The following is a 20,614-nucleotide window of genomic DNA, read 5'->3' as shown; positions in this document are numbered from 1 at the left end:
AAATTCACACTCTTTAAGCAGGCCACTCATTTTGCATACCAATTTGTAACCTTTTGAACTTTGCCACCTTCTAAAAGGTAGGAGGGGATTTTTCAACCCTCTTCTCCTATTTCTCTTGCTTTGAAAAAGTGTGAGATGTGCCTGTTGGCTGGGTGAGGAGGTAAATGATTGGCACTTTCCAATCTGTGCAGCTTTAGTAGCTCTACTCCCTGGCAGCATTTGGTTGTATGGAAGGGCTGAGGGCAACTAGACAAACACTCATGTGTTTTGCCAACATTGAGCTTCCCTGCAGTCCCTAGCTTGTGAATTAGGGACGCTCAAAGGTGCTTCAACTCATGCTCCATAAGGTGTTATATGGTCCCTCTGCAATGCTTCAGGATTATTGTGCTGTATCTGGTACTGAGCAAGTGGTACACATCTTTCCTGATAGCCTGTGTATTATTTCATGAGGTATAGTTAAAATCTGTAGAAGCATATGGTCCAGTCCATCTGGGTAACAAGTTCCATTGGGATATGCAGTGAACAGCATATGCAGAATGCCTTGCATACACAATATCCAACAGTGTTAACAAAAACACAAAGAGGGATTGTCATTTTCCCTAAGGCAGTGCTAAAAACTGAATTATTTTAACTGTACGTATGAATGGTTTTAATACAGTAAATTGTTTAATTTGATTTTAATCTAGAATTTTGTATGTTTTTAATTATATGTGTGCTTTTATCTGGAAGCCGCCGTGAGTTCCAGTTTTGGAAAAGGGGCGGGGTAAAAATAATGATAATAAATGAAATAAATAAATAAAAATCTTTCCTATGTATTTTACTGGGGATGTGAGTGGCGGGGGAGAAGGAATTATTTTATACCCAACAACTGAATGCAGAACTATGACATGTAGCAATAAGTGAAAATCTGTATTATTTACAAAATAATGCTTTAAGTTATACACACAGATTTCTATCCCATAGTAGGTACATTTCATGTATGTTTAGCAATGTACAATGGCCATTTTCCTCCCTCTTCAAAATTTATAAACAAGCGCCTTTGCTTTCAAAATGTAATACAAAAACTGAGGGAGATTGCTTTATACTTTTCTATTTGTATACCTAGTAGTTATTATGCATACCAACGCTCATCTTACAACAAGGCTTGTTAGCAGAATTTGCTTCATCAGGAGCAAATATATCTGAGCCCCTTTGAAATACCTGCTGTGCTCTAATACAGGATCATATTATGTTGTCATGGTGGCGGGGGGCGGGGCAGGAATAGATTAAGTACAGATATAGTTTGAGCACAGGAATTTCTGCCCCTGTGTTGGATTTTCATAGAAAATCTTTTAATTCCAATAATGTCCTGAGTAGTTAGGCAGCAATTAGATTTTTTTAACTTTCCACAGATGATCTCCTATGAAGATTTTTCAACTGTCAATCCAAATGCCACTGTCATTTATATTTATTTATTTATTTATTTGCTATTTATTTGTTAAAGTATTTCTGTACCACCTTTCAACACAATAAGGTGGTGATTTATAGCACTGTTTACTTTCCATTTATATTGTTATGAAAGATATATGTACAATTATACTGTTCTTATTGTTCATGGCTGTGGGATCCATCAGGATAAAGGGCGGTCTAGAAAAAATAAAATTAAATACTTTCTTAACTCTGCCACTGAAATTATAGTTTCGGACCAGGATACCCGAAGGACCACCTGTCTCAATATGAACCACCCTGCTCACCAAAATCATCAAAGGCCCTTCTTCAGATGTCATCCCCACCCACCCTGTCGCTGACAATCAGATGCAACGGCTGAAACCTTTTTGTTGGTTCAGAAAATGGAAGTCTTGTCCGAATGAAGAAAATAAAAAAGAACACAAACTCTGGCAAAAGAAATGCAAGAAGACAATAAGGGATGCTAAAAAAGAATTTGAGGAGCACATTGCTAAGAACATAAAAACCAACAACAAAAAATTCTATAAATACATTCAAAGCAGGAGACCATCTAGGGAGGCGATAGGACCCTTGGATGATAAGGGAGTCAAAGGTGTACTTAAGAACGATAAGGAGATTGCAGAGAAGCTAAATGAATTCTTTGCATCTGTCTTCACAGTGGAAGACATAGGGCAGATCCCTGAACCTGAACTAACATTTGCAGGAAGGGATTCTGAGGAACTGAGACAAATAGTGGTAACGAGAGAGGAAGTTCTAGGCTTAATGGACAATATAAAAACTGACAAATCACCGGGCCCGGATGGCATCCACCCGAGAGTTCTCAAAGAACTCAAATGTGAAATTGCTGATCTGCTAACTAAAATATGTAACTTGTCCCTCGGGTCCTCCTCCGTGCCTGAGGACTGGAAAGTGGCAAATGTAACGCCAATATTCAAAAAGGGATCCAGAGGGTATCCTGGAAATTACAGGCCAGTTAGCTTAACTTCTGTCCCTGGAAAACTGGTAGAAAGTATTATTTAAAGCTAGATTAACTAAGCACATAGAAGAACAAGCCTTGCTGAAGCAGAGCCAGCATGGCTTCTGCAAGGGAAAGTCCTGTCTCAGTAACCTATTAGAATTCTTTGAGAGTGTCAATAAGCATATAGATAGAGGTGATCCAGTGGACATAGTGTACTTAGACTTTCAAAAAGCATTTGACAAGGTACCTCACCAAAGACTTCTGAGGAAGCTTAGCAGTCATGGAATAAGAGGAGAGGTCCTCTTGTGGATAAGGAATTGGTTAAGAAGCAGAAAGCAGAGAGTAGGAATAAATGGACAGTTCTCCCAATGGAGGGCTGTAGAAAGTGGAGTCCCTCAAGGATCGGTATTGGGACCTGTACTTTTCAACTTGTTCATTAATGACCTAGAATTAGGAGTGAGCAGTGAAGTGGCCAAGTTTGCTGACGACACTAAATTGTTCAGGGTTGTTAAAACAAAAAGGGATTGCGAAGAGCTCCAAAAAGATCTCTCCAAACTGAGTGAATGGGCAGAAAAATGGCAAATGCAATTCAATATAAACAAGTGTAAAATTATGCATATTGGAGCAAAAAATCTGAATTTCACATATACGCTCATGGGGTCTGAACTGCCGGTGACCGACCAGGAGAGAGACCTCGGGGTTGTAGTGGACAGCATGATGAAAATGTCGACCCAGTGTGCGGCAGCTGTGAAAAAGGCAAATTCCATGCTAGCGATAATTAGGAAAGGTATTGATAATAAAACAGCCGATATCATAATGCCGTTGTATAAATCTATGGTGCGGCCGCATTTGGAATACTGTGTACAGTTCTGGTCACCTCATCTCAAAAAGGATATTATAGAGTTGGAAAAGGTTCAGAAGAGGGCAACCAGAATGATCAAGGGGATGGAGCAACTTGTGATGCCCTTCCCTGGCTCTCCCTGTCAGGTTCCTACCTGCTCGTGGTTACTGCCTATCACTAGGCACCACCAGGGACTCCACCAGTCCGGACTGTCCTTTTTTATGGTTTCTCTCCCCGCTCTAGCACAGATCTCAACAGATCCCCCTGCTAGGCAGCACCACCAGTCACGTCCTATAACCAGTATTCCCAGAGACTCTGCCTGAGTCTCTGTATCAGGTTACCTCCGTGACTGCGTGCTTGAGCTGTCCCACTCTCTTTCATCTTTATATATAAAACATACGATCCTGGTTTGCTCTGAATACTTGTGGTGCTATATTTCCCTTCACCGCTGCCACCATTTGTTTCCCTTCAGCCTTGGTATCTACCTTACCCTCCCTTCTGGTCTGTGCAACCCCAGCCAAGGATCAGGCCTTTGGTGAACCAAATATATTTATTAAATAACAGAGATAACAAGATTTCTTTATAAAGGCACTTAAGCATATGGTTTCATCTATTCCTGAGGTACTGGTCTTAGTATTAATCCGAACATCACACTCTCCCCACATCCACCAACTCTCCACACAATCTCCTCTCAAAACCCACCAAAACAACCCTCTCAAGTCCACCAACGTCCCCCCAGATTTAACTGTCATTCTTCCTTTTATACTTTCAGTCATTCAAAATACTCAGCCAATCATCCAGCATTCTATTGCCCATTCACTCCCCCTTCCTCTTTCATTCCACTTACCATGTATCTCCTATACAAACAGCACTTACCATATTTACACTAATACAGGATCATCACACGACTCCCTTACGAGGAAAGGTTGCAGCATTTGGGGCTTTTTAGTTTAGAGAAAAGGTGGGTCAGAGGAGACATGATAGAAGTGTATAAAATTATGCATGGCATTGAGAAAGTGGATAGAGAAAAGTTCTTCTCCCTCTCTCATAATACTAGAACTTGTGGACATTCAAAGAAGCTGAATGTTGGAAGATTCAGGACAGACAAAAGGAAGTACTTCTTTACTCAGCGCATAGTTAAACTATGGAATTTGCTCCCACAAGATGCAGTAATGGCCACCAGCTTGGATGGCTTTAAAAGAAGATTAGACAAATTCATGGAGGACAGGGCTATCAATGGCTACTAGCCGTGATGGCTGTGCTGTGCCACCCTAGTCAGAGGCAGCATGCTTCTGAAAACCAGTTGCCGGAAGCCTCAGGAGGGGAGAATGTTCTTGCACTCCGGTCCTGCTTGCGGGCTTCCCCCAGGCACCTGGTTGGCCACTGTGAGAACAGGATGCTGGACTAGATGGGCCACTGGCATGATCCAACAGGCTCTTCTTATGTTCTTATGATTATGGAATGCTTTCCCCATAGACACTTGCCTCGTACCAACTTTGAGGCATTTTAACATGAGGAAAATACTTTTAAAATTTTTCTTCAATGCGGGTTTTTATGCCATTCATTATTGCTGTTTTATGTTGTATAAACCTCCATTGAAAAGTTTTTGAAAGGTAGGATATAAATCCCTAAAAGAAACCTACTGAGTATTCAATGTGCAGACTAGTATACATAACACCTTGCTAGGCAGTTGATTTGTGATGCCCATCTGGGCCTTGGCTTAAGCTACCACGGGCATTGGTAATACCAAAAAAAAAAGAAAAGGAGTGACTGAAGGAGAGGCAAAGGTTCCTGAAAAATCAGGATATTTGGAGAATGGGGTTTTCCCTAAGACAGGGGAAAACATGGTAGTCCCCACTGAAATGGGACAGTTGGAAGGCAAGAAGTCAAAATCCCTCTGGACATGCCCAAGCTTTCAAACATGCCTAAATATTTCTTTGGTTCCAGTCTTAAATGTTTTATTTAGCTTCAATACTTGACATAAGATCACTAAACTGATTGATTTTATGTATGTTTTGTTTTCTTCCCTTCTGGTGTTCTTTATCTGAAACTCATTACTATTCAGAGACTGCACCAAAAATATATGAATATATATTTTAAAATCCTGTTTGTTCCAACCATGTAAATTAGTATTTTATTATAAAGGTCTATCAACTGCAACAATTAAATAGCTAAAAATGCTCTACAGCAGTTTTTAAAACCTCTATATTGCAAAACTTTAGTATTTATACTATATATATTACGCATGTACAGAAACAAAGAATTCAAAGTAAAGCAGCAACATCAGCTGAAGCACTATTTAAATTACTCAATTAAAGTTTTGCTTGTTTATTAAATTACTATTGCATAAACAAAACAAAGGCATTGACCAGATGAAGCACAAATAAAACATCTGTTAGAAACAAAAACATACAAAACTGCAGCATGCAGTCTATTAGAATACAAAATGTAATCAAAGAATCCCAGCTCCCATTTCTGAATTTCATGTCAAAGGTACAAACTGGATGTTCAGTGGTAGAAACAGGTCTGGGAATCCTGACTGCCACTGAACACCAAAAGGGTGGCAAGTGAGGTGGGCATTATTTACAGGGTAGAAGAGATGGGGGAGGAAGGGAAGACTTATCTCTTCCTTGACCATATGCCTTTTCCCATGGTATTGCAAACATTCACCCAGAAATTTCCACCACCTGGCCTTGCAGTGCAAAGCTACAGGTGGTAAATATTAAGTACTCCCTCCAAGAGCATGCAACTTTTCCTCAGCAAGGTGAAGGTGCCCTCCTTCACCATCTTCCAGTGGTGATCCAGATTCCCAGACACCTCTCTGTTACTCAAAGTTTAGTTTTGCCCAATGAGACACATTCTCTAGAAACATGGATATATTTTAAACAAATGGATGGCCAAGCTGGGAAGAACAAGGAACAAGCAGCAGGGTCTTGTGACTTGCCTGGACAGGGGCCAGAGGAAGTATGGAGAATAGCTCTTCTACATAGGAGTCATCCCACTGTATGGATCATGGTGTGCAGCAATTGGCAGTCTTCTGCAGTTCTGCTTCTTCTCTGTTCTTTCAGGAAGTTTCTATTTTTGTAAAGCACATTAGTAGCCATCGAAGTTTTTTTTACAAACTACATGCAGCTTGTGCATAACATTAAATAGCACTGCCATTATTTATGTCTTTTCTGAGGCAGTTAACTTAGTTATAAAATTAAGCTATTTGCTACTTTGAGGTGAGACAACGTCCTCTAGCTTAGCTGACTAAAACGGGGTCGGATAGGTGATTAGCCAACAGTGAAATGGATCCTCCATGTTCAGAGACAGTGTACCTCTGAATATCAGTTGCTGGGGACAAACAGCGATGTTCCTGCCCTGCTTGTCAGCTTTCTGAGAACATCTGTTTGGCCACTGATGGAAACAGGATGTTGGAGAAGATGAGCCTTTGGTCTGATCAAGCAAAGTTTTTATATTATGTCCCTAATACTGTAATCCTCTAACACCTGTGGTGGGGAAATGGATGTGGCTGGTGAGCCAGATGCTTCTTTTCTAGCCTCCCATGGGACCAACCATGTCAGGTATTTGACACCTATCAAAGTTCAAAGGAAGTGGCTGAAACCACCGTTCAGTGGTTATAGCAATCTCCTTTAAAGACATGCTTTCAAAACCCTTTTTGGTGCCTGCAACCCCCTTTTTGGTCCAGCTGCAACTTTACCTGCACCACCCCGATGTCATATATAATGCCAGGTGTAGGGCAGGTGGGTGTGGCTTGGCCAAAACAGCCTGGCAGATCAAATGGGTAGGCTTGGAGGTACTAATTAGTGACTGAAGTTTCCCCTACCCTGCTCTACATGCTAACCTGGGAAAAAGCCATATTGAACTCAATGGGGCTTACTTCTGAGTAGACACATATAGGATTGTGCTGTAAGAAGACAGGTTTTGTGGAGAGACGCAAAAATTTCAGAGTGATCATTATTTTCTTATTTCACCACTCTCCTAGCTACTTCCCCACATGCAGCCTATCACCCAGAAAGATGAACCAATATTAGCTAAGATATAATCATAGGTAGTTCAAACACCCTCTTTTCTCTTCCCAGAACAGGACTTTTACGGTAAGAAAATTCCTGTTTTCTCTTGAACACGGAAGAGGCCATTTAAAACTCTTCAGGATATAGAGGAGCAGTTTTGGATAGGAGGGATCTAAGGTGTAACACAAATCTTGTGAAACTAACATCTTTTGAAGGACTTGACTGCCAAATGCCACATCAGTCAGTGTCATAATATTAACCTTGTTGGCTAAATGCTCAAGTGGATGCCCCACTGAACTCCTCTAGGAGAGCACTTCCCTAGAATAATGATGCAGCTGCCTCCCCCTTTACAGAATGAACTGTGACACCCTCTGGTGGAGTCTTTCTTAGAGCTTGTATGCCTCACCTATACAAGCCTGAAGCCACCTAGAAAAAGTATATTTAGAAACCTTTCCCTGTGAAGATTTATGAACAGAAATAAATAGGGTCTTAGACTGACATGAATCCGCTGTCCTATGTAGGTACAAATGGAGCCTATGTCTTGGTGCCAGATCTTCTCGGTGCCAGGTCTTCTCCTGCTAAGGGTTCAGGGCAAATGAAGGAAGAATTACTTTGTCAGATCTGTCAAAAATGGCACTAAATGTTTGGCATGAGTGATGAGTCTGGATTGAGTACCACTTTTATCTTTGTGAAAAACACAATGCTTTAGAGTAGCAAACAACAGTGATGTGGTATTTCTGGAAAATTTTGGTTTGGAAAAATTTAGGGTAATTCTCATAGGGTCTTTTAAGAGTACTAGTGACAACACTGTGCTAAGCCCATCCTACAGTAATTCTAAAATAGACAATATTTCCTCTCTATGTCTGCTGCTCTGTCTTTAATGTCATACCACTGCAGGAAGGCTTTACATGTGCTGGAATAAGTGAATATAAGGATACAGGATCAGTCCTTGACACAAGTGGTTTACCCCATCAGGTAACTTCTAGTGGGCTCTGACTGACACCTTCAGCCAATGTCTCCTGCGCTGGGAAGGTGTTATCATATTAATTAATTAATTAATTAATTAATTAATTAATTTGTATCCTGCCCTTCCTCCTAGCAGGAGCCCAGGGCGGCAAACAAAGCACTAAAAACACTTTAAAACATCATAAAAACAGATATTAAAATACATGAAAACAAAACAGCGTTAAACACATTTTAAAAAAAACTTTTAAAAGGGGTTAAAAACATTATTAACAAAACATATTAAGCAATTCTAACACAGAAGCAGACTGGGATAGGTCTCAACCTAAAAGGCTTGTTGAAAGAGGAAAGTCTTCAAAAGGCACTGAAAAGATAGCAGAGATGGCACCTGCCTAATATTCAAAGGGAGAGAATTCCACAGGGTAGGTGCTGCCACACATAACGATCTTTGCTCCATGAAGCTTGGTGCCTCTGACATTGTACCTTGCAACAGTGCTGGCAGCCATAGCCCTGGAACTAAAACTGCATGGTATCCGGGGAAGAATCTGCAAGGAGAATGGCTGAAAGAGATATATTGTGGAGATCATCCTTCAATGTCTTGGACATGCTAGGATTCAAAGCAAGAAGCTCTTCTATCCACATATAGGCAGCCCTAGTCAACACTGAACTAGTGACCAATGCCCTACAATACCTCAAAGCTCTAGGCCTGACTCGATGTGTTTATTATAAGCATCTATGGCAACTTGCTCATCATCTGTAGGTAGACTTGCCATTAAATAGAGAGCCACTACAGGTGCATAATCAGAAGGCACCTTGGGACAGTCCATGAGTGCCTCAAGCAGAGTGTAGTGCCTGCTGACAAGGCAGTGGTTAGACTTAAGTCTAGCTGGAGCCAACCATTGTGCTGAATTAAGATTATTAAAAGAATCAGGAAAGTGGAAGGCTTAGACAGGCCCTGAGGGAAAGGCAGCCTTAAGCCCTTTAGATAGTAAGCATTTTCCTTACCTATCTCCAGGTCCACAGACAAACTGCAAAGTTTTAACAACTTTAGAGAGGTCTGGTGAAAACCCTAAAACCATTTGTTTAAATGCTCTTCGGGTTCTCTCTCATCATATGAACATTCTCTTTCCTCTCTCTATGATGCCTCAGACTTAAAGGACTTGGCAAGGGACTTTGACTTTAAAAAGCTAAGAGATCCCTTCATTTTGTTCCTGGGGCAAAAGGACCCCCATGACCCCGCAGTCCCAACATGGTTCAAGTGTCTGAAGAGGAAACCAGAGGCTACAAACTGCAACTTCCATCTGTCTCTAGGCAAGTGATAACGAGAGTCTGACTATGAGGTGTCAGCACTGTCAAAAGCAGAGGAAGAGCAAAGTGATCTGTGTTCTTTCCTGTGGTGCTTTATGACTTCAAGCCTTCTGGAGTTACTGCTCTTCTTGCACATCTTGCCCAACAGAGGCTTCAGGGGGGGCAGGCTGGGAGAGAACACAACACAATCCGAAACCTTCTAATCCCACCTGAGCTCACAGTCCTAGAAGCCATCTGCACCTCTTGTGCAACCAACCCCCCCCCAACTCAACTGAGGAATTTAGGCTGCAAATTTTCTCCTGAGAGATCTGGGGCAGACAGGGACAGCTTGCATACATTACCTGCTCCTCCTATTTCCACATGTATAGCATCCCCCCTTCTGCAGAAGTGTGGGGGTCCCTGCGAGGCATCCGCCTCCAAAACCAACCCTTCCCTTTACATGCTGCCTTAGAGATGGAGGTGGGTGATGGATGGGCATTTTTCTTTCCAAGAATCACTCTGCGCTTTTGCTCACCCTAGGGGAGAAGACAGGGATTGGGGAGGAAGACAATCATCCTTTGTCTAGCCCAGGGGAAAAAGCAAATGGTGGGAAGCAAAACAACAATTGTAACTGTTATTAGAGTGATTGGAATAAAATAGAAATGAAGAATAGTAAATAATATGAGGAACAATAAGCAGAAAGGCTTGCTTTACCTATAGGGTTCATGCCTACACAGGGAGAATCTCCTTCAGAACTACTTTTCCCTCCAACTCCTCCAACTGTCAAATCTCGGCAGTCTTCCTCACTGAAAGCTGGCTCCCAACTGACTATAACCTCCAGCTAATCAGTCTGCTGCAAGCCAGAACAATAACAGAATTAACCCCTTAAGTCACACACTGAATGGTCCTTGCTGTTGTACTTCTAACAGTAACAGGCTGGTGTTTGCTCTTGTCACTTTCCTCTTTCTGTCCTGCCCGACACTGGGAAGACTGGGTTGTGCACTTTCTCCTTGTACACTATTCAGCAGTCCCAGTGAAGGTCAGTGTGAGCTCCTGAGGTGAAGGCCAGTGGGAGGCAATTGATGTAGCAGCTGTATAGCAAAGTGTACAAAACTGGTTAAAAAAAACGGGCCTCTACCAAGACTTTCACTGCCAGAAAAGGCCTAACAACCATACTGAAGAGCTTGGCAGGGCAGGAACAAGGTGAAAGTAGGCGTTGTAATATCCTGCGTATCTCCCAGAACTTATTTCATTTTTATTAAACCTCCCAGTGGACTGGCCACACTGGAGGGGAGGCAGAAAACTTTGCCCCTAAATTCCACATGGATTAGAACAACAACAGATTCTTCCTAGGACATGTCAGGTGTGGTGGAAGGATTTAAGAGGAGAAAAATAAAATCTAAAAGATAGAAGCTGAGCTAAACTTTAAAAAGCCCTTGTGAGGGACTCTGGGGAGCCCCACATAGACCCTGTTCAGAAAGAAATGCCAGTGTGGGAGTTGAGAGCCGCCTCCTCTAGAGTGGTCAAGTTCAAGCTGGCCTTTTCCTACAGATGGGAGGTGCAATCCCAAGATATTTTAAATGTCCTCCTTACTCTTTCAAAGAAAATTAAGTTATACATAGCCCTCTCAAATAGTGGCAAAACTACTGCAACGGTGAGGAGAGAGTTGGGGAACTTTGGCCTGCAGTGACATTATGGGCACTAGCCAATTGATGCCCACACTTATATTGTACAAATCACGTTTTTCTCCTTCTAGGAAAAATAGTCAGATTTTTGTAGGCCCTGTCTGAAGGACCACCCAAAGTCTAAAGAACTGCATTTACAGATTGCAATGGGGCAGGTCAGGGAAAAATTACATATATACGCTACAAGCAGTAATGATACTATTATACTTACCATGCTGCTTTGAAAATATTATGTGTATACACTGCCTTTTATGCCATCTATCAGGGAAACAGCCACATGATTCTCTTCAAATTTTTAAATGCAAGTTGAAATAAGAGGACAGGAAGAAACAGAGAAGGGCTTCATACAACAAAACTCCCTCCCCACACTTGTGCTTGAAAATATGGGCACCTCTAATCAATTTTAAAACAGAAGCAAGGGAGAACCTTAATGGACCCAGTCCCCTGCTCACTGTAAGAGCAAAGAATTACTCAAACTAACTCTCTCTTGAGACATGAACTAGGAACACAATACATCTCAGTATTTGAGAGAGCAAACTCATTTGGTAACTACAGCTGCTATGCTTTAGGGATTTGGATTAAAATCCATCATTATCTTTCAGTTAATACTCTTTCATGGACCAATCAGTGGTCATATGGTGTTTACCAACCCTGGGCACTTAAACCCACTTGAACAGCCTTTGTATTATAATTTGCACCTCAACACAATCAGATTATTTCTAATATAGATGATTTGTGCCCTTTATGGGGACAGATAATCCCTAATCCCTAGAATCCTAAAGCAGTTTCCAGTTTTTCCATTCTATGACAGATAGCAAAGACAAGTATGTCATGATGATCATGCTGCTGATGCTAATTTTAAGAGCCTGGCTCTAGTTTTCTGAACAGAGCAATAATGAGAGCAAACATTTTACAAAAGATTCAAGCACTACAGTGAAACAGTAGCACAGATCTGTAGACTTTTGAAATAAGTTTGCTTAATGTTGTTTTAATCATGCTTATTCCACACTTTGCAAAATGCAAAATTATGGAAGTGCCCATTATGGTGAGAAATCAAGCAGACTAAATAGTCTAGTCATTTTTATACTGCTTCACATAATGAATAAATACATCTTATCTTGTCCATGTCCTCTTCTTCTGTTAAAGAGGTCTCCATTTTTCTGCCTCATTTCCACGATACTTAAGTGTGTGTTTTTTAGAATATCACTGGGTGTCCACAACAAAGAGTAGTTGTAGGTTTTTCATTAAAGAGTAATCCACTTAGGGATCTATCATCTAAAATTGCATGCAGAGACTTTGAACCATCAGACTCTTCTGTCAGGGAATTAATCCATGAAAATGTATCTGCATATTCAGACATTTCAAGCCTGATACTGCAGAGCTAACAAACAAGCAATTAGAAAAGGAATGGATGTTGAGCTAGAAGTTTGAAAAACAGAGTATTATGTCAATACTAGAGGAAGTCCCTAATTTCTTTCTTGTTTCTTTTTGCCTAGGGTAAGCCTAAAAAGAAGCACTGCCCCTTTGTCATTGGGCTGGGATCCAAAGGCTTGCTTTGGCTCATGCACTGCGCTTGTCCTAGCCTCAGATAGCTCTCCCCCATCCTTAGGCTCACAGAACTCACTTCATGGTACTTTGATTACTGTTGTTGCTAATGCTCTGTATTAGGAGAAAGAACTATGCACATGCTCAGCAGTGCCCATCTTATTACTACTTCAGCATATGCACTAGCATAATGTATAAAGCAGGAATCAGCACATAAAGTACCTAGTTTAAAATGATTACTGGCTCTATGTACATGCATTCACTTAGCATGCAACGCACTTCCCAGTGCAGTAAATGGCAAAACTCTTGCTGATTTTAACAGAGCTGGACTCTGCAGAAGAACTCCTAATCGCAGCAAGACCAGAAATGAAAGTAAGATTATAGACTCATCCATTTTAATACAGTGTCACTTGTTATACAGAAACATCAGCATTCCATGTATATGAAATTTGGATCATTCAGTTCTGAGGAAATGAATTGGAAACAAACAACAATCAAAAAGGTGCTTGAAGCTATATATACACACACATCAAACATAGTCACCCAGGGTCTTTGCCTAGAAGATAATATGATCACGTGAAAGAAAGGTCTCAGCTGTCACAAGCAAGGTTTCAGGAGACAGAATAGACAACTCAACAAATAAGCTCAAAGGCTGGGATCCAGAGAGGCTAATGCATGCACACAAAGTGCTTCTATGAAGGAGACTATTGCCTCTTTTCCACCTCACAAGATGCTGGTGTGCTCTGCCATCAACAAATTCTACAAATATACACTTTCCACTGAGGTTTCTTTGGTGTTTTCATCAACACCACTACCAGTTTTGCAGGGGTAGTATGGAGAATTCACCACAGAAACTGTCAGTGGTGGCTGCTATTTACATACACAGAGACACAAGTCCCCTGGGAACAAAGGTTCACAGTAAAATGATGGTTGCTATCAGTGGCTGCTGGAAAAAACACTCCTTGATGCTAGTAAGCCCCACTGATTTTGCCTCTTCCCTCAACCTCCAAAGAAACTGGATGAAACGGCTCCTAACTCTGCCATCCACAAATGGACTGATGAAATGGGGAAGGGACCATTTTAGCTTGGCCTTTGAATGTACATATATAGGTCATTTACACCTTCAGTCAAACACACATAAGGGGCAGCACTAGCAGCCATTATGGAGTGTGATCCTGTCTACATGCATTCTACACACATAGGAGTGGAAAGAGAAAGTATATAAAGAGTAGTTATGGGATGCTACTATTCAGCACCATGGGAGCTGTCCTCTGGTGTTCCACAGATGCTATTTAACATCTATATGAACTTGTCGGGAGCTGTCATCAGGAGATTTGGTGTTGTAATATCCAGATGGCACCCAGCTCTGTCTCTCTGTTCCATCTAAATTGGGAGAGGCAGTTGAGGTGCTAGACTGATGCTTGGGTGTGGGCCAATAAACTGCAGCTAAATCCTGAAAAGGCAGAGGTGTTATATGTCCATAGGTGCCAAGTCCAGGAGGTGGGGAAATGGCCTGGATGGGGCTGTACTCCACTTGTAGAAGCAGGTCCGCAGCTTGGGGGTACTCTTGGATCCAACGTTGTCATTGGAGGCTCATGTGGCCTCAGTGGCTAGGAGTGGGTGCCTTTTTCCAGCTTTGGCTGGTTCACCAGCTTCAGCCCCTTGTGGACAGAGATGACTTTGCCACAGTAGTCCATGCTCTGGTGACTCCCAGATTGGATTATTGCAATATGCTCTGCGTGGAGCTGCTCTTGAAGACGACTCAGAAACTTCAACTGGTCCAAAATGCAGCAGCCAGATTATTGGTCAGGGTTCCCTTTAGATCTCATACAACTCGTTTCAAAACAGCTGCAATGGTTGCAAGTTCGTTTCCAAGTTCAACTTAAGGTGCTCACACTAGTGTTTAAAGCTCTAAACAACTTAGGTCTCAAATATCTGAAAGACTGCCTACTTCCCAGCAGACCCTTTTTGGTACTGAGATGAGCAGAGGGGGCCTTTTGGTAGTTTAGCTACTCTTGGAAGCTCAGGGGAGTTGGCCTGGGAGATGGCATTCTCTGTGGTGGCCCTTAAGCTGTGGAACTTTCTCCCCACCAAAGTTCGTCTCACAACCATTGTACAGTTTTAGGAGAATGTTGAAGATGCACCTCTTTATCCTGGCCTTTGGGACCCAAGACATATATTTTGAGACCCACACTATTTGTGATGTTTAAATTGTTTTTAATGCTGTATTTGAAAATTGTTGTAACCCCCCTGGGGTCTTTGAGGGAAGGGTGGGTAATAAGTGTTTATTACTATTGCTATTGCTACTGCTAATAATAATAATAAGATGGGGTAGTCCCCCCCCCAATTCACGCTACTCACAAGAGTTTCACTCTAGGCACACTTGGGTTGCAGTGAGTACTGGGTATACTTTTGAAAGCTAGCTTCAGTTTTTCCAGGGAATGGCTTGAAGCATGCTGGAAATCTACAAGTTAAATTTGAAGAGACAATGGTGTGGAACAAATTCCGATCTTTGTGTATAAGATATCTACAGTGAAACCTCTGAAAAACCACTGTGTGGATATAGCTGAAATGGATGCCCAAAGCATGGTATATCAATGCTGGATGGGTGTTCTAATCAGGAAGCTTCATGATAAAGACTTTTAGTTAGACCAATTGGGAAACTAACAGCAAGAGCACCCATGTCTTTTTCATAGTAGCACTAGCATTTGAAAGCCTGGCACTGCTGTAAGAAGCTCCCAGTTTTGCATCAGCAACACCTCACCCCATGTCGCAGATCTGTATGTTAGCACAAGTATAAAATGAATATGTTAAGAGAGCACTAAATCTTCAACACATGTTAGAAATTTGTATTTGGAAGAACACAATGCATTTGCAAATGTTACCTTTTAGGATAATATTTTGTGTGTTTTGATACGGGCACCTCTGAGCACTACAAAATAATTACTCTTCCATTGTAAGGTACAAGCAGAATTGCAATTAAATATGTCCATAAGATGAGGGATTTTGCACCTTTTGTGAGTGCATATCCTGCAATGATCCATCTACACTACTGCTCAAGACATAGCTATGTGGGTGAAGAGGGGAGAAGTTCACCCCTCCCTCTAGTCCATATCCCCCAAAGAGTCCACTCAGCAAAGTGTGGTGCTTAGCAGATGACTCCCTTTCCTCTGAGGTACATGTGCGTACATACACACATCAAGGAAACAGAAAGGTGAAGAGACTTTGTGAGGGAAATGTCTGCCTTCTTCCCCGTATTCCTACCAGGAGAAGGATGGTTAGCCACTGGCTTACTCTGGAAATGGAGGTTCATGGCAAATAATCAGAATCAGAATCTGAAGTGATGCAGTACTTGCTGGTGGTGGTGGTAGTCAGCCAGAGCTAGAACTGCCATCCATCCTCATAAGAACATAAGAAGAGCCTGTTGGATCAGGCCAGTGGCCCATCTAGTCCAGCATCCTGTTCTCACAGTGGCCAACCAGGTGCCTGGGGGAAGCCCGCAAGCAGGACCCGGGTGCAAGAACACTCTCCCCTCCTGAGGCTTCCGGCAACTGGTTTTCAGAAGCATGCTGCCTCTGACTAGGGTGGCACAGCACAGCCATCATGGCTAGTAGCCATTGATAGCCCTGTCCTCCATGAATTTGTCTAATCTTCTTTTAAAGCCATCCAAGCTGGTGGCCATTACTGCATCTTGTGGGAGCAAATTCCATAGTTTAACTATGCCCTGAGTAAAGAAGTACTTCCTTTTGTCTGTCCTGAATCTTCCAACATTCAGCTTCTTTGAATGTCCACGAGTTCTAGTATTATGAGAGAGGGAGAAGAACTTTTCTCGATCCACTTTCTCAATGCCATACATAATTTTATACACTTCTATCATGTCTCCTCTGACCCGCCTTTTCTCTAAACTAAAAAGCCCCAAATGCTGCAACCTTTCCTCGTAAGGGAGTCGCTCCATCCCCTTGATCATTCTGGTTGCCCTCTTCTGAACCTTTTCCAACTCTATAATATCCCTTTTGAGATGAGGCGACCAGAACTGTACACAGTATTCCAAATGAGGCCGCACCATAGATTTATACAACAGCATTATGATATCGGCTGTTTTATTTTCAATACCTTTCCTAATTATTGCTAGCATGGAATTTGCCTTTTTCACAGCTGCCGCACACTGGGTCGACATTTTCATCGTGCTGTCCACTACAACCCCGAGGTCTCTCTCCTGGTCGGTCACCGCCAGTTCAGACCCCATGAGCGTATATGTAAAATTCAGATTTTTTGCTCCAATATGCATAATTTTACACTTGTTTATATTGAATTGCATTTGCCATTTTTCCGCCCATTCACTCAGTTTGGAGAGGTCTTTTTGGAGCTCTTCGCAATCCCTTTTTGTTTTAACAACCCTGAACAATTTAGTGTTGTCAGCAAACTTGGCCACTTCACTGCTCACTCCTAATTCTAGGTCATTAATGAACAAGTTGCAAAGTACAGGTCCCAATACCGATCCTTGAGGGACTCCACTTTCTACAGCCCTCCATTGGGAGAACTGTCCGTTTATTCCTACTCTCTGCTTTCTGCTTCTTAACCAATTCCTTATCCACAAGAGGACCTCTCCTCTTATTCCATGACTGCTAAGCTTCCTCAGAAGCCTTTGGTGAGGTACCTTGTCAAACGCTTTTTGAAAGTCTAAGTACACTATGTCCACTGGATCACCTCTATCTATATGCTTGTTGACACTCTCAAAGAATTCTAATAGGTTACTGAGACAGGACTTTCCCTTGCAGAAGCCATGCTGGCTCTGCTTCAGCAAGGCTTGTTCTTCTATGTGCTTAGTTAATCTAGCTTTAATCATACTTTCTACCAGTTTTCCAGGGACAGAAGTTAAGCTAACTGGCCTGTAATTTCCGGGATCCCCTCTGGATCCCTTTTTGAAGATTGGCGTTACATTTGCCACTTTCCAGTCCTCAGGCACGGAGGAGGACCCGAGGGACAAGTTACATATTTTAGTTAGCAGATCAGCAATTTCACCTTTGAGTTCTTTGAGAACTCTCGGGTGGATGCCATCCGGGCCCGGTGATTTGTCAGTTTTTATATTGTCCATTAAGCTTAGAACTTCCTCTCTCGTTACCACTATTTGTCTTAGTTCCTCAGAATCCCTTCCTGCAAATGTTAGTTCAGGTTCAGGGATCTGCCCTATATCTTCCACTGTGAAGACAGATGCAAAGAATTCATTTAGCTTCTCTGCAATCTCCTTATCGTTCTTTAGGACACCTTTGACTCCCTTATCATCCAAGGGTCCAATTGTCTCCCTAGATGGTCTCCTGCTTTGAATGTATTTATAGAATTTTTTGTTGTTGGTTTTTATGTTCTTAGCAATGTGCTCCTCAAATTCTTTTTTAGCATCCCTTATTGTCTTCTTGCATTTCTTTTGCCAGAGTTTGTGTTCTTTTTTATTTTCTTCATTCGGACAAGACTTCCATTTTCTGAAGGAAGACTTTTTGCCTCTAAGAACTTCCTTGACTTTGCTCGTTAACCATGCTGGCATCTTCTTTGCCCTGGTGGTACCTTTTCTGATCTGCGGTATGCACTCCAGTTGAGCTTCTAATAGAGTGTTTTTAAACAACTTCCAAGCATTTTCGAGTGATGTGACCCTCTGGACTTTGTTTTTCAGCTTTCTTTTTACCAATCCCCTCATTTTTGTGAAGTTTCCTCTTTTGAAGTCAAAGGTGACCGTGTTGGATTTTCTTGGCAATTGGCCAGTTACATGTATGTTTAATTTAATAGCACTGTGGTCACTGCTCCCAATCGGTTCAACAACACTTACATCTCGCACCAGGTCCCGGTCCCCACTGAGGATTAAGTCCAGGGTTGCCGTCCCTCTGGTCGGTTCCATGACCAACTGGTCTAGGGAATAGTCATTTAGAATATCTAGAAACTTTGCTTCTTTGTCATGACTGGAACACATATGCAGCCAGTCTATGTCCGGGTAGTTGAAGTCACCCATTACTACCACATTTCCTAGTTTGGATGCTTCTTCAATTTCATATCTCATCTCAAGGTCTCCCTGAGCATTTTGATCAGGGGGACGATAGATCGTTCCCAGTATTAAGTCCCTCCTGGGGCACAGTATCACCACCCACAACGATTCTGTGGAGGAGTCTGCCTCTTTTGGGGTTTCGAGCTTGCTGGATTCAATGCCTTCTTTCACGTATAGAGCGACTCCGCCACCAATACGTCCTGCCCTGTCCTTCCGATATAGTTTATATCCAGGGATAACCGTATCCCACTGGTTTTCTCCATTCCACCAGGTCTCCGTTATGCTCACTATATCAATGCTCCTCTAAGACCAAGCACTCCAGTTCTCCCATCTTGGTTCGGAGGCTCCTAGCATTAGCGTACAGGCACTTGTAAGCAGTGTCTCTCTTCAAGTGTCTTTGGCACTTGTGGTTAGGCCTGTGGTAATTTTGCTCTTCTGAATTTATATCCTGTGCCCCTGCTCTCACAATGCCTACTTCTAGGCCTACCCCTTTTAAAATTTCATCATTTCTTTGGTTTTTATCCCAGGGGGGAGGTTTATTCCGAACCGGACCTTTCTCAGCTCCTGTCGGGTTTCCCCCCTCAGTCAGTTTAAAAGCTGCTCTGCTACCTTTTTAATTTTAAGTGCCAGCAGTCTGGTTCCATTCTGGTTCAAGTGGAGCCCGTCCCTTTTGTACAGGCCCGGCTTGTCCCAAAATGTTCCCCAGTGCCTAACAAATCCGAACCCTTCCACCCGACACCATCGTCTCATCCACGCATTGAGACTGCGAAGCTGGGCCTGTCTGGCTGGTCCTGCGCGTGGAACTGGTAGCATTTCAGAGAAAGCCACCTTGGAGGTCCTGGCTTTCAGCATCCTACCTAGCAACCTAAATTTTGCTTCCAGGACCTCATGGCTGCATTTCCCCATGTCGTTGGTGCCAACGTGCACCACGACCACTGACTCCTTCCCAGCACTGTCTACCAAACTATCTAAATGACGGGCGATATCCGCAACCTTCGCACCAGGCAGGCAAAACACCTTGCGGTCTACATGCCCATCACACACCCCACTGTCTATGTTCCTAATGATCGAATCACCCACTACAAGGATCCCCCTGGAGATATATCCTCGGCACGAGAGGATAGCTGCTCATCCCCCAAGGAATGGGTCCCTCCTAAGGGATCGTTTCCCTCTTCCTCAGCTGGATGCTCTCCTTCCCCGAGACCATCGTTCTCCATGATAGCAGGAGAGCTATCATCGTTGGAGTGGGACACAGCTATAACGTCCCTGAAGGCCTCCTCCACACACCTCTCTGCCTCTCTCAGCTTTTCCAGGTCCGCCACCTTGGCCTCAAGGAAATGAAGTCATTCCCGGAGAGCCAGGAGCTCATTGCACCGAGAGCACACCCACGACTTCTGTCCAACAGGCAGATAGTCGTACATGCTGCAGGCGGTGCAAAACACTGGAAAGCCCCCACACCCCTGCTGGCTTCTTACCTGCATAGTTTTGTTTAAGGTTTATTACGTCAATGGGTTGGAGACTGCGGTTTAGTTGAGGTCAGGGAACAGACGGGCAGAGTGGGGGGCCCTGCTGCCGAACTCGCTCTGCTGCTTAACTCGCCTTGACGCTTCATCAGCTGGGGCTCCCTCTAGCTCGTGGAGCGGGCTCCCTCTAGCTCGTGGAGCGGGCTCCCTCTAGCTCGTGGAGCGGGCTCCCTCTAGCTCGTGGAGCGGGCTCCCTCTAGCTCGTGGAGCGGGCTCCCTCTAGCTCGTGGAGCGGGCTCCCTCGCTAGGGTGCTCTGACTTTATATGTGTGGCTGGTTCCTCCCAGCTACTGCTGCCAGCCAATGATGTGTTACTTGAG

General features: G+C 43.0%; 1 protein-coding gene across 9 annotated transcripts in view; it reads right to left on the bottom strand.

Moving 5' to 3' along the window:
* ZNF385B (zinc finger protein 385B) overlaps positions 1–20,614 on the bottom strand; it is a 319,282-nt gene that overhangs the window by 264,630 nt on the left and 34,038 nt on the right. Inside the window, exons 3-4 of one of the 9 annotated variants that reach the window (XM_061608307.1) lie at positions 7,761–7,839; positions 6,190–6,320 (exon numbers count right to left, since the gene is read on the bottom strand). The exons of 7 other annotated variants lie outside the window; for them this stretch is intronic. The gene's annotated coding sequence lies outside the window, so the exon portion shown is untranslated. The remainder of the gene's footprint in view (positions 1–6,189; positions 6,321–7,760; positions 7,840–20,614) is intronic. One more of the 9 variants, XM_061608306.1, reaches the window with a different exon arrangement.

The sequence above is a fragment of the Rhineura floridana genome, chromosome 2 (assembly GCF_030035675.1).
Source record: "Rhineura floridana isolate rRhiFlo1 chromosome 2, rRhiFlo1.hap2, whole genome shotgun sequence".
Taxonomy (NCBI): domain Eukaryota; kingdom Metazoa; phylum Chordata; class Lepidosauria; order Squamata; family Rhineuridae; genus Rhineura; species Rhineura floridana.
The sequence above is the reverse complement of the archived record's forward strand: the minus strand, read 5'-3'. Positions and strand labels throughout refer to the sequence as shown.